Raw genomic sequence first — 11,879 nt, forward strand, 5'->3', positions numbered from 1 at the left:
GCACCGACAGTAAAGACACGCCGGAGGAAACGCTCTGCTTTTAGCCGTGAGCACCGCGGCCAGGTTGAAAAGGCGTCACGCTGGAGCTCCGAGTTGGGCGGCGTTCCGAGGCCGTTGTGGCAGTTGTGGAGACGGCCTCGGCTGAGGTGGCGGCTGCTGTCGCTGCTGTCCCCTCTGTCCCCGCTGTTGCCGCTGTTCCCGGCGCCTGGAGACCCCCGGCAGCCCCCTGTGACAGGACCTGTGGCCCCGGGGAGCAGGTCCTGTGGCCCCCTGTGCCCGCCGCCTCGTCGGCCATCCCGGCAGCAATCCTGCCAGCACAGAATAGCTCACCGGCTTTACGTGCGTTTCAGGGTAAAGTGACGATTAACTTCTATTTCCTGGCTTGGGTGCTGCTTTATTCTTTAACGGAGCTTCAGGTTTAAAGGTTAAACTCAGTTCTGTCAAGGTTAAACTCAGTTTCGTGAATGGCATCTTGGACAAAATCTTAAGCTGTGATTGACTCTCTGCTTAACAGAGGCCAAACGTGTACCTACTGAGAAGCAGGTCATAGGTGATAAGCCCTCACAAATTAACTTGCTATCACAAAGTGACGCCCAGAAAAAGTGTATTCAAAAGCTAGGCTCATTACAGAATCACAACCAAGCCATCATGACTGGTGCAGTAGACAGTGAGGTAGAGGGTGAGCCCTGGAAAGACAGAAGTAAAGTAGCAGCGAAATGCAGGTACCTTTGTGCACACGAAGCAGAAAAGCGCAGGCAGTAAAGTAATAGTGCTCCATTACTAGCGTGAGCAACAATTATATATAAATCGCAACCATTATCTATTAGATAATAGGTAATAATTAATAGATAATTGCAAAGCTCCAAAAATGCAATAAATAACTGATTCCCCTCAGAGAATGTCATTTGCATTTTTATATTAAAAAGACTCCAGAGTTGTAATGGATTAAAATCCTACGAAAGTGAAAGAAATGGCATCAGCCACTAGTTCTGCAGAAGCTAAAAGTAATACTGATAGAGTTTTGATGGAAATTTTTCCTTTGTGTGTTTAGTTTGGGGATTCCTTTTAAATCATTCATACCAGCAAGTTAGTTCTTCAAGGCCGTTTCTTTGAGATTAAGTGACAGGACTTCTACTACTCTTTTCTTCTTGGAATGCTTCTTGGTATTCTTACGTCAGCCAGAACATTTGTCTCTGTCGCAGATGAGAACAATGACCATAGTTAACAAGCCCAAATCTTCAAAGTCTAAAAAGCCATCTTCAAGGCGGTCTGGCAAATCCAAGAAACCGAGTACTAAAAAACTGATGTCACGCACCGCAAACTGGGGCCGGATACCACCTGCAGAAGATTCAAGCCAAGTCTCTGTGGCCCAAGGATGTGGAGGTGCTATTTATTGTAGATCCTCTGAAAAATCTAAGCCTTTTGCCCAAAGAGATCTAAGTAAGTGTGCGCTTTATCCTGCCTCCGTTTTCTTCAAAACAAAAGTAGAAAGTGGTAGTTCTTGCTTGTTGCACTGATAGAGAACGGGACTACTGTGAATAAAGACTTCCAAAGCGATTCTCCTAAGGCAACTGAAGTGACTGACGTTACAGAAATTAATTTTGATATATTTACAGTCGACAGAGAAATGTGGGGAGCATTTTGTAATGCACTGATTCATCCATATCTTTTCTGTTTTGCAAAGAAAAGTGTTTGATTGTTGCTATTCACAGGTTCCATTATTCACAGGTTTTTGAATGTTAAGATTGCTCAGGAAAAGATCTGATATTTGTAGGGGTACCGTCATTCCTAGTTATTTGTTTTTACATTGTCCTTGCATTTATTACCATATAATTTCAAGTCTAAGTTTGTGGTTGAAGTTATAATAAGGAAAAAAGCATATAATAAGGAAGAAATTAAAATGGTTGACTAAACTTTTTTTTCCCAAAACGTTGTGTTGACCAGCCAATTTGAAGATGGCGGTATTAAAGGTGTCTGCAATAAGTTTTTCTGTTTTGGATTGTAGCTAGTTCCTCTAGGTGCTCCCGCAGAATAGTATTTTTACTATGCCTATATATACTTTATATATTCACTATACCTATATATACTTAATACCTTTCTTAGAAACAAACAAACAAAATCTCTTTTTAAATATAACTTTCTTGCAGTTGTTAATGATGGAATTGCTCCGCCACAAAGGATTCTTTTTCCACCTGAGAAGATACGTATGGATTGGCAAGAAACACAAAGTGTTGGAGTTGGCCTGTACAATCTTGGCAACACGTGTTTTCTTAATGCTACTCTACAGTGTTTGACCTACACCCCCCCACTTGCCAATTACATGCTTTCTCTTGAGCACAGCCAGTCATGTGAGTACTTTCTAACAGTATTTTAAATCTGTTGGATAGTGTGAAGGTGAAAGAACAGCAGTGATTCTGTGAGACAAACTTACTTGCCTGATTTTACCTGTAGACGCTGGCTTTGAGCATTGTATTAGCAGTGGGCTCGGAATAGCATATGGAGTGCGTTTAACGCACCATGTGTTTTTTTTGTTTGTTTGTTTGTTTGTTTTTTTAAAAGGATCTTTTCTTGCTTCATGGGAATAATGAAGTGCATTGGACAGTAATGCATTTAATGAACATTTGGCATTTGGGCTATTTGGGCTTCCTGCTGCTAGAAAGGCAATAAAATTTAGGATGTTGGCATCATAGGTCTTTAGTCTGCACAGCCGAGGTTCCATAATGCACTACAATAAATGGTCTGTTCGTTGTTGAACCAATTAAAAAAAAAAAAAAAAAAAAAAACCTAGAAAGCAATATGAGCTGTTATGAACACGACTAGATTTTTTTGTGGGACTGTATTAAAATCTAGACTGATTTTGTCCTAAATAAAATGTTGTACTATAAAGTAAATGTTGTACTAAACCTGTATGCTTTTTAGGCTGGTATCTTTGTATCGATACCTAGAAATTTAACTGTTTTCTTCCTGTATATAGAAATCGTTTCAGTTGAGAATCCTGTTGAAAAAAGGAGGGCAGAAGTACTATTACATACATTACTGTAATTTTTCCTTTCTCCCAAAGGACTCGTAGCTCTGTATCATGAAGCTCACCTGACAGCACTGTGCTGAAAATAACCCACGTTCTCTTAATGCTGTATCATCAAGGTCAAATATTCTTTCCTCATACATTTTGCAACCTGTGGAGTTCACATTCCTGTCAGCCTTTACAAACGTGACTTTGCAGTAGTCTTTTAGATTTCTCATCACAAAATGCACTTGAATACAGGCTTAATGGATATTTTTATTCTATAAAGTTGTGTGAAATGAAATGTTAGGAGACTGTTGGGACAAGGAGAGTGGATATTGTATCTATAGTTTAAATGTTACTTATATGTTTGTTTGTAGTTATGTCTGTTTCGCTAGACTGGGATGCTTTCTTCTTTCACTCTTCAGGTCGTGAACAAGATTTTTGCATGATGTGCACGATGGAGACTCACATTAACCAGGCCCTGCGTTGCACTGTTGATGCCATCGAGCCTACGCGTGTTATCAATAATCTCAGTCGTAAGTGGCTTCAGATGTGTTTCTTTTTCAGCATCTTGTAATCTTCAAATAATTATTTGATGTGTATAAATGGTTTTAACACTGTAAAGAAGAGAGATTTTAGAAACAGGAGAATTACTTCATTTTTAAATGAGGTGAATACTATCATCTTCTTATTTAGGAATAGGACAACATTTCCGTTTTGGCAGTCAAGAAGACGCACACGAGTTCTTGCGCTATACTGTTGATGCTATGCAGGAAGCGTGCTTGAATGGAAGCACCAAGTAAGCATAAACAAATTCACTTTTATACGTTCTCTAGCACCTTTTAGGCCTTTATTTACTATCAAAACTGAAAGTCTAGGTCATCCTTGGTTTTCATAAAACTCTTTGAAGAGTTAACTGTGTGCCTTAAATCTTCTGAGGTCTGATTATAATTTATTTCCAGATTGGACAGATCTTCTCAAGCTACCACCATCATTCATCAAATATTTGGAGGATTTCTAAGATCAAGAGGTACTTTTAAAAATATTCCTGTCCTTAGAACTGATCTGTGTCTTTTGTCGGTAGTAAAGCAGTCTGTAGTTTGTCTGAAGTAGTATCTATCGACAACTTGAATGTGGACAGTTAGTCTCCTTCACGTGTTGTTAAGCATTTATATTTTGCTTCCAGTGAAGTGCTTGAATTGCAAAGCAGTTTCGGATACGTATGAGGCATTTCTTGATATCACTTTGGATGTAAAGGTAGGAGGTTTTGTAAATATAATTCATGATGTTTAAGTACATGTATAACTTTCTAAATTAAACTTGTTTAACTTAAAAAACCAAACCACGTACAATGTTAAAATATAAGAGCTTGGTGGTGGTTAGAAAGTGGATTGGACTTTGTCCTTCTGTGGAACCCCTGTAGTCTCCACGTCTGCATTGGGTTTAAGGGGAAAGAATTTTATTGCTGCGCAAAGTATAATACTGTCACACTTCTTTGTTGTTCTACCTCAATATACATCTAATTGTTAGACTGTTGGATTTGTTGCCAGTATTGATGACAAAGCACACTATAGATGCTGTCTGCGTTACTGGAAAATGATTTGTTTCAAAGTAGAATGACTTCCAGGTGAGGTAAACGCTGAGCATGCTCTTTCTGCCTCCTTCTTGACAGTGCTCATAGTAGATCGCTTAAGTATGTGTTAGTCAGGTTCTCTTATAAACTCCTAGTGCGTCTCTGGAATTTTGAATTTACAGTGACTTTACGCTCTTCTCTCTCGCTCCTCTAGGCGGTTTCATCTGTTACCAGAGCTCTAGAACTATTTGTGAAACCTGAAGAGCTGTATGGAGAGAATTGCTATAAATGTAGCGAGTAAGATTATTACTAATTATGTCTTAATACTAGATATTAGTTTTATATATTACATGACTTAGAGCGTAAGTTATCCTTTAACTTCATTTAGAAATAAGGAGACGCAGCTTTGTTGTTGTTGTTGTTGCTTCATTTTCTAGTAGTGGTGAGCTGAAGCAAGGAGCTATGGAGAATGATTTGGAGTGGAAGGCAGCAGCAGGTTCCTACAGGTCCTAGCGTTCACTGTGAAACAAAGTTAGATTGAGTGTCAGGGCATGTGAGCTGGCTCTGTGGTAATGAATGTTAGCAGCCTGTGCTGGCTCACTAAACAGCGTCTTGCACAGCTCTTGAACTGTGAAACCTGTCGATGTGGACTAATGTCCGAAATGAGCTCCCTTAAGCCTAACCCGTGCACAGGGAAAGCCTGTTGAGTTCAGGCGCTCTCTGTGCTGATCAATATGTAAGATGTTTCTACGTATGTGAGAAACAATTGAACATTTGCATAAGATGGTTTGGCAAAACAAGCTGTTAGTCAAACATCCCCTCAGAAAAGCACAGAGTGCCCGGCTCAGTTCTGTAGAATTCATGCCTGACCCCTCTAAATGAAAAATGCAGTATCCACTTCTTGTTGTTGGATACTAAGGAAATTAGGGTGTCGAATCAAGAGCGTCCAATAGGTTATTAAAGCAATTTAATCCCAGGTTCGTCTTGGCCTGCGGATCCTAGAAAGCAACATGCAGCGTATTCAGGATTCTCATAAGTGATGTCTGAGGAAGAGAAAGAACTGTAATAGCACCTCACATCTGAATTGCATGGTCCTTCCTTAATGTGCTCTTTGAGGTGTGATCGGTTCAGTCACACTTAAAGCCAGAATTTTCCGTCTTTTTGTGAGTTTAAAAGGAAAGGCCTTGCACATGTACAGTACTTTTTCCATTGCTGATAACTGTTATTAGTCTTATATGTAACTCATTTTTACTATTTTTTGTTTATATTTTATAACTCCCTGGTAATACGCTTTCGTGAGAGATTCCTGTTCCCGCTATGCTCTGAGTTGTTGGTAAAACTTACCTTCTTCTCTGTATTAACAAACGTGACATGCAGTGCATGGGTTTATGAAAAGAAAAAACCAAACATATGATGCAAGTAAATATCATTCAAATAGCATAAGCATGCATGAGACATTAAAACGAGTTTGTTTTGGGGGCAAAAAAGATGATGCTTTCAAACACTTGTCTCTGCTTGTTTTTAAGGTGTAAAAAGATGGTTCCTGCATCCAAGAGATTTACCATACACCGTTCTTCCAACGTTCTCACAATATCACTGAAAAGATTTGCAGATTTCACAGGTGGAAAGATCAACAAGGTATATTTCCCGCTGTAATGCAACTTTGTCATCATGTAATGGGACATCCCCCAAAGCTGAAAGTTGTTAATATTTTCAGACAATAATTGTAGACTAACGACTACGGCTTATTCTTTCTCTTAATATCAGTAAAGTTCCTGCTTGACAAGAAGCATATACTTTCCTCTGAGAAGGCTAATTCATCAGGAAACAGTTGTCTGCAACTTCTAGTATTAAACGTTGCTTATGGGAAGACTTATTTTTAGTGAATCAAGAGATATATTCATATAATTCCAGTCTCTGTTTTTTGGAAGTGTTTTTCTCTGGCTAGTCCGCGAAGTACTCTGATATAATTTTTCTATCTTCTTGGTCTCTCTTTAGGAAGTAAAATATCCTGAGTATTTGGACCTCCGAGCCTACATGTCTCAATCAAGTGGAGAACCACTCATCTATGCCTTATATGCGGTGCTGGTGCATCATGGTATCAACTGTCGCTCAGGACACTATGTATGCTACATAAAGGTAGAAGTCGACATCATTTCTAACAGGGTAAAGGTTGTGCTGGCAAACCAGTTCAAGTGTTACTAGTAGTACTGTTTCTAGGGAAAAAGATTTCATTATATGTTTATTTGACACGTGTGTATTTTATTGCTATCTGTGATTTCATTTGGAAAACATGCAATTCATCTAAAGATATCGTTGTCTTTATTTGCAGGCTGGTAATGGACTTTGGTATCAGATGAATGATGCAAAAGTAGTCCGTACTGACATTAAAAGAGTTCTTGGTCAGCAAGCTTACTTACTTTTTTATATCAGGTAATAACAAGTATTCAAATGTGTTCAGAAGAGATTTACTCTCCTGTTATTGATACTTTTCTTTTTGCAAGTGTTTTTCTTTCTCTCCCAGGAAAAGATGATTATTTCTCTAATTCAGTTCTGTCTAACCTGAAATTCTCTGTCATTTATTATCTTTTGTTGCTTGGCCTTAAACTGCAGCACTTGTGTAAATTGCTGTATATGTGTTATCTGTAGCTGGCTAATTTAGAGAAGGAGAGAAATGAAGGCCATCTGTGGTGTAAGAATGAATTATTGCTCTGAAAGTGATAGTCATAGTAGGAAGACTGTTACCTACTTTTCAGTTTGTAGTCTTGGCTAAGTCTTCTGTAGAGAAGGCTTCCATATCGTATGAACTGTTCCTATAAAATTATAGGATGGGATTTAATCCAAGAGTAGGCCGAAAGAAAAACTAAACTGAGATCACTGCTCTTTTCTGAAGGCGCTATGATTTGACGCTCGGAGAACGTGCTTTTTACTTAGCAGCACCGTCTTATCCCTGTTCATTCCCCCCTGGTCAGCGGGGGGCTAACAGTAAGCAGGCTGGATTTCTGGGACCACGACTTCCTCCTCATATGATTAAGGTAATTTAGGGAAGCGGGAGGGCAGATAATGGCACCAAACGGACAGTGGGTTTGGGGTTTGGTGTGGGGTTTTTTGTTTGGTTTTTGGCATCTTTGTTTTGTTTTCCTTCCCACGCTGCAGCTGTCTTCACAGCCCTCATGCTACAGCCAGAGTCATTCAAACAGTGGTTACTGCTGAATTGCGCAGCCATGCGACTCCATTGTTTATACCTCCTAGACAGCTTTGTAAAGCACAGAGAGCTACGCTCTTTGACAATTTAAGTAGAGTGTACTAATCCTCGAATCATTTAAAAGAGGACTTGTTTTTCCTATCGACGTCACTTTAGCTAAGACAGGGAAACCAAATTGTCTTATTCCTGAGCACCAGAACAATTATTCCAGGCTTTTTGGGGTATGTTTAAAGGGGAAACTAAATATATTTGGGAATAGCTTTAGGCAATGTTAAGTTGTTTGGATGGTTTTCAAAAATGATGTTAATTTGATATCAATATGCAGTAAACCAAAAGCAGGAATTAAATACACTTATGGGACTTGCATTTATCTTTTAAGGGCAGTGTTTTTTGCTTTTTAGGTGTTAAGACCATTTGTAGAAATACTTAGTAGGAGAATGACATGTTTAAAAATGTTAAATGGAGTGTTTGCATTAACCCGTCTTGCAATTTCTTCTTTTTAAATACAGAATTCAAGTCGTTTAAATGGAAATGGATCCATAAAAGAGGATGCAAATACCACTGGTGTCACCCTAAAAAGGCCATCTTCAGCACCACCAATGGCCTGTGTTCAAGAACAGGCGATTACCAGGCCTTCAATTACTGATACGTCAAAAAACCAGAAGATCACCATCAGTATTCACAATAAATTGCCTGCTCGTCAGACTGTGTCACAGCCTGACTGTCTTAGCAGTGCTGTGGAGGATGAAGATCTCTACAAGGCTGTTCCTTCATCCACAATCACAAATTCGGTAAAGCAAATGAAGCAAATACAAATACAAAAAAAAAAAAAAAAGAGTTTCTGCTGAAATTTTTGTGGAGCCAAAGGTGAATGGAAATCCTAAACTCAGCTCTGATAACACAGTCCCTTACGGTGCAGAATCTTCAGGAAAATCTGAGGAGGAGTCAAAGGGCTTATTTAAAAGGAATTGCAATGCAATGTGGAATTTTGGTTGGAAAGGTAGTCCGTACATCGCAGAATTCCCATTCTTCCTGTCAGAATGCTGATGAAGGAAGATCCCAGCATGAGCTGCCAAACACTGATTCACTGAATGGTGCTATTAGTTTAGTTCATGAATCTAAAGAAAACGGACTGAAACTTGATGATTCCACTTGCCAAGTTGAACCTGTTAAACCTTGTGAGATGTTCGTTTCTAAAACAAACGGATTGCTTGAAACATAGTAGTTTGCTCCATCGAGAATTTCTCACCCACGATGTATTCGGGAGTGTTTATCATGTTCCTAATTCAGGCGAAATGCTGAGAAAACACAGCACAAATTTGATCGTAACCCTTTGTGATATTATGCCATTAGAATTTGCAGAGCTGAGCTGACATTAGAACTTGTCAGCTTAAGCTGAGCTGAGATAAAAATTCTTAAGTTTCATAAAGTAGATTTTGGGAGGTGAGTTGGCGTTATCTTTGAAGTGTAGATAATGCATACAACACAAAGCGATCTTGCTTAGCATTTAATGTAGAAATTCTGAGAAGACTAGTCCTCAGCACAAATGGTATTTTTTCTGTCTGCTGACTTGTGCGTTTTAGTTGCAGATGCCTGGAGCTATGCCTCCAGTCCCTCGAGAAGTCATCATGGAATCCCTCACGGCCAGCCAGCTGAACAGCTTGTCAGAGGAAAGAAGGTAAAATGAGCACAGTCTGATTAAGACAAGATTTTATGGAAGTTCATTGCGGTTTTATCTGTCTACTAATACTATTTAATGGAAGGATTTAAATCAGTAGAATTCCGTACTGTATGGCCAGTGTTGCGAACAGAACTAATGATCGACACTGTGCATAGCACTCTGATGCAGGCTGGTGCCTCGCGGAGAACTTGTGTTTCTTCATAGAATGTTTTTCCATTTTTCTCCATTATCTGGAGAAACATTGGCTGTTCCCCCGTCGCCCCCACCCCTTTTTTCTCAGAGCAGCAGGTGGAGGGAGACGGAAACGTGTTTTTATTTTGTGCAGTGTCCCGGGACCTCCGAAATCTACTGAGAATGATGAATACCTTGAACAGTACCAATGTGATGACCGTGGAGACAAGGAGAAACCAAGAAGATCAAAAGAACATGAACTGATTTCAGAAGAAAATGTTTTCTACATCAAAGAGTCTTCTGAGACTGGTGAGAAATTGCGGCAAACTTCCCCTCTAAAGTCTGACAGTGAATGTAGTTCTAAAAACCTTTCCTCCTTAGCTGTTACAGATAGATGCCAAGATACAAAGGACGAGACTAAAAAATCTGACAAAGAGCGTTACCAGAGAAAGAGGGAACATTCTCCTACTGAAGAGAAGGAGAGTCAAAAAGATGGTCATTCCAGCAAGAGAAGGTGCTCTCGGAGTGTGGAAGTTGTTAAGCAAAAGCGTCACAAGCAGGAGTATTGGGAGGGAAGCAGGTACAGATCTTCCCATAGTGAAAGGAACAGCCCTGATAATGGCAGAAGACCAGTAAAATATTCAAAGTACAGATCTCGAAGCAGAGGAAGATCAGAACAAGATAGCGCTAGATATTACCATTCCAAAGGGGAAAGAAGTTGGAGCAGAGAAAGATACTATCAAGATGAACCACGGAAATGGGAAAAATGTAGCTATTACAAGGATTACTATTCACCTCATGCAGCAGGAGACAGTAGAGAGAGAAAGTTCTCTCACGGTGATAAAGACTTTGACAAATTGACTCAGACTTACTCCAGCAGGTCACATAAGCGTTATCATTACAAAAGCAGATGGCCTCAAGGTTCCCTCTTGCGAGAGGAAGATGTACATCACTTTAGCACACCCAGAGCAGACTCACATCGTTGCTCAGTAGCTCAGCAACATTCTGGAAAACATTCGCGTGAGAGACATGCACTTCCACCTGTGTCAGCTCATTTGGAGAACTGTCGCCAGAAAAAGGCAAAAGAAGGAAACAGAAAAAGACAATATACTCGTGCAGAAGGTAGTGAAAGTGAAATAGAAAGGCAACGCAGAAAGGTAGAAAAGGAGGTTTTAGGTGGTGAAAACATGAAAAAATATAAGAAGTTCTAGAAGAAAAAGAAGTCTGAAGATAAACAGGGAGAGAAGGATTCCAAGTAAGCAGGGATTCCAGCCTAATCAGCATTTTTTTTCCTAATTCTTTTCTGGGTGCTTCTCATGTTTTGTTTTTTTTTTTTCATAGTTTCTGAGTTATTTAGATAGCATAATCTGGCTGGGGATCATGACTGGGGATCATTAGGTTGATCAGTGAAGACAGGAAAGGTATTGCTGAATTGTGTCAGAGCACTAGCTTTGGACCACGTAGTTCGAATCACATCTGCACACCATTCTGGATTAGGTTAAAATATTTTTTTTTTTTTACTTGCACATATTCCAGAGCTAACCATTGTTAATGATCTGTGTACCAACCAGGACCTATGGTCCTTCAATCTGAGGGCTTAAGTTTGCTGCATCTAAAGGAAGTTACATGTGCACAAAGTACCACAAAATAGCTGACATGCGGCAAATCATCGCCTGTGGTAAAATAAATAAAGTTTCCTGTATGCAACAAGTGCCACATCTTTTTTTCTCTTTTTAACTTGCATGTTTCTTTCAGACTTTATGATTTGTATTTCTCTGCGCTCCACTTTGACAATGCCAATCGCAAGCGTAACAAAAAGAAGAAAAAGGAGAAACATCAGGAAAGTGAAAGGCTTCTTGGAACACTTAGATCCTCGTTTCCAGAAGAAAACCCGGGAGAAGAAGGAAGAATCCCATCCTCCAGATGGCTCTTTATGAGAGCAATGCAGAAGTGAGGGCAGTAAACAACCTCACAAGGAAGGGAAGCCTTCCAGTGCAGGTGAAAGGAAGAAACATCGCATCCAGCGAGTATATTAAAGGTAAGCGGCTGCAGCATGTTTATGGGATTCCTTTTAGATTAATCTAGAGATTATCTAAAACAGTCTTTAAATGCTTGATGACTGAACAGTCTGCTGGATATTAAAATATGTTTTGAAAAATATGTTTCAAATGTTGTTTTTTCAGCTGTGTGGGGAGAACAAATACAGTGGCTATGAATATTTTGGCTATTATTCAGAACAGCA

General features: G+C 39.6%; 1 pseudogene across 1 annotated transcript; it reads left to right on the forward strand.

Moving 5' to 3' along the window:
• Positions 1 to 1,099: 1,099 nt before the first annotated feature.
• Positions 1,100 to 11,591, forward strand: LOC310904793 (ubiquitin carboxyl-terminal hydrolase 42-like; annotated as a pseudogene). The gene is made up of 15 exons: positions 1,100 to 1,440; positions 2,148 to 2,348; positions 3,433 to 3,543; positions 3,704 to 3,806; positions 3,970 to 4,037; positions 4,194 to 4,264; positions 4,795 to 4,877; positions 6,107 to 6,218; positions 6,579 to 6,719; positions 6,913 to 7,013; positions 7,474 to 7,615; positions 8,295 to 9,004; positions 9,375 to 9,463; positions 9,792 to 10,892; positions 11,393 to 11,591. The product of its transcript is annotated as a ubiquitin carboxyl-terminal hydrolase 42-like (transcript).
• Positions 11,592 to 11,879: the final 288 nt, after the last annotated feature.

Source organism: Anser anser, assembly GCF_964211835.1.
Source record: "Anser anser genome assembly, chromosome: 10".
In the NCBI taxonomy this organism is placed as follows: domain Eukaryota; kingdom Metazoa; phylum Chordata; class Aves; order Anseriformes; family Anatidae; genus Anser; species Anser anser.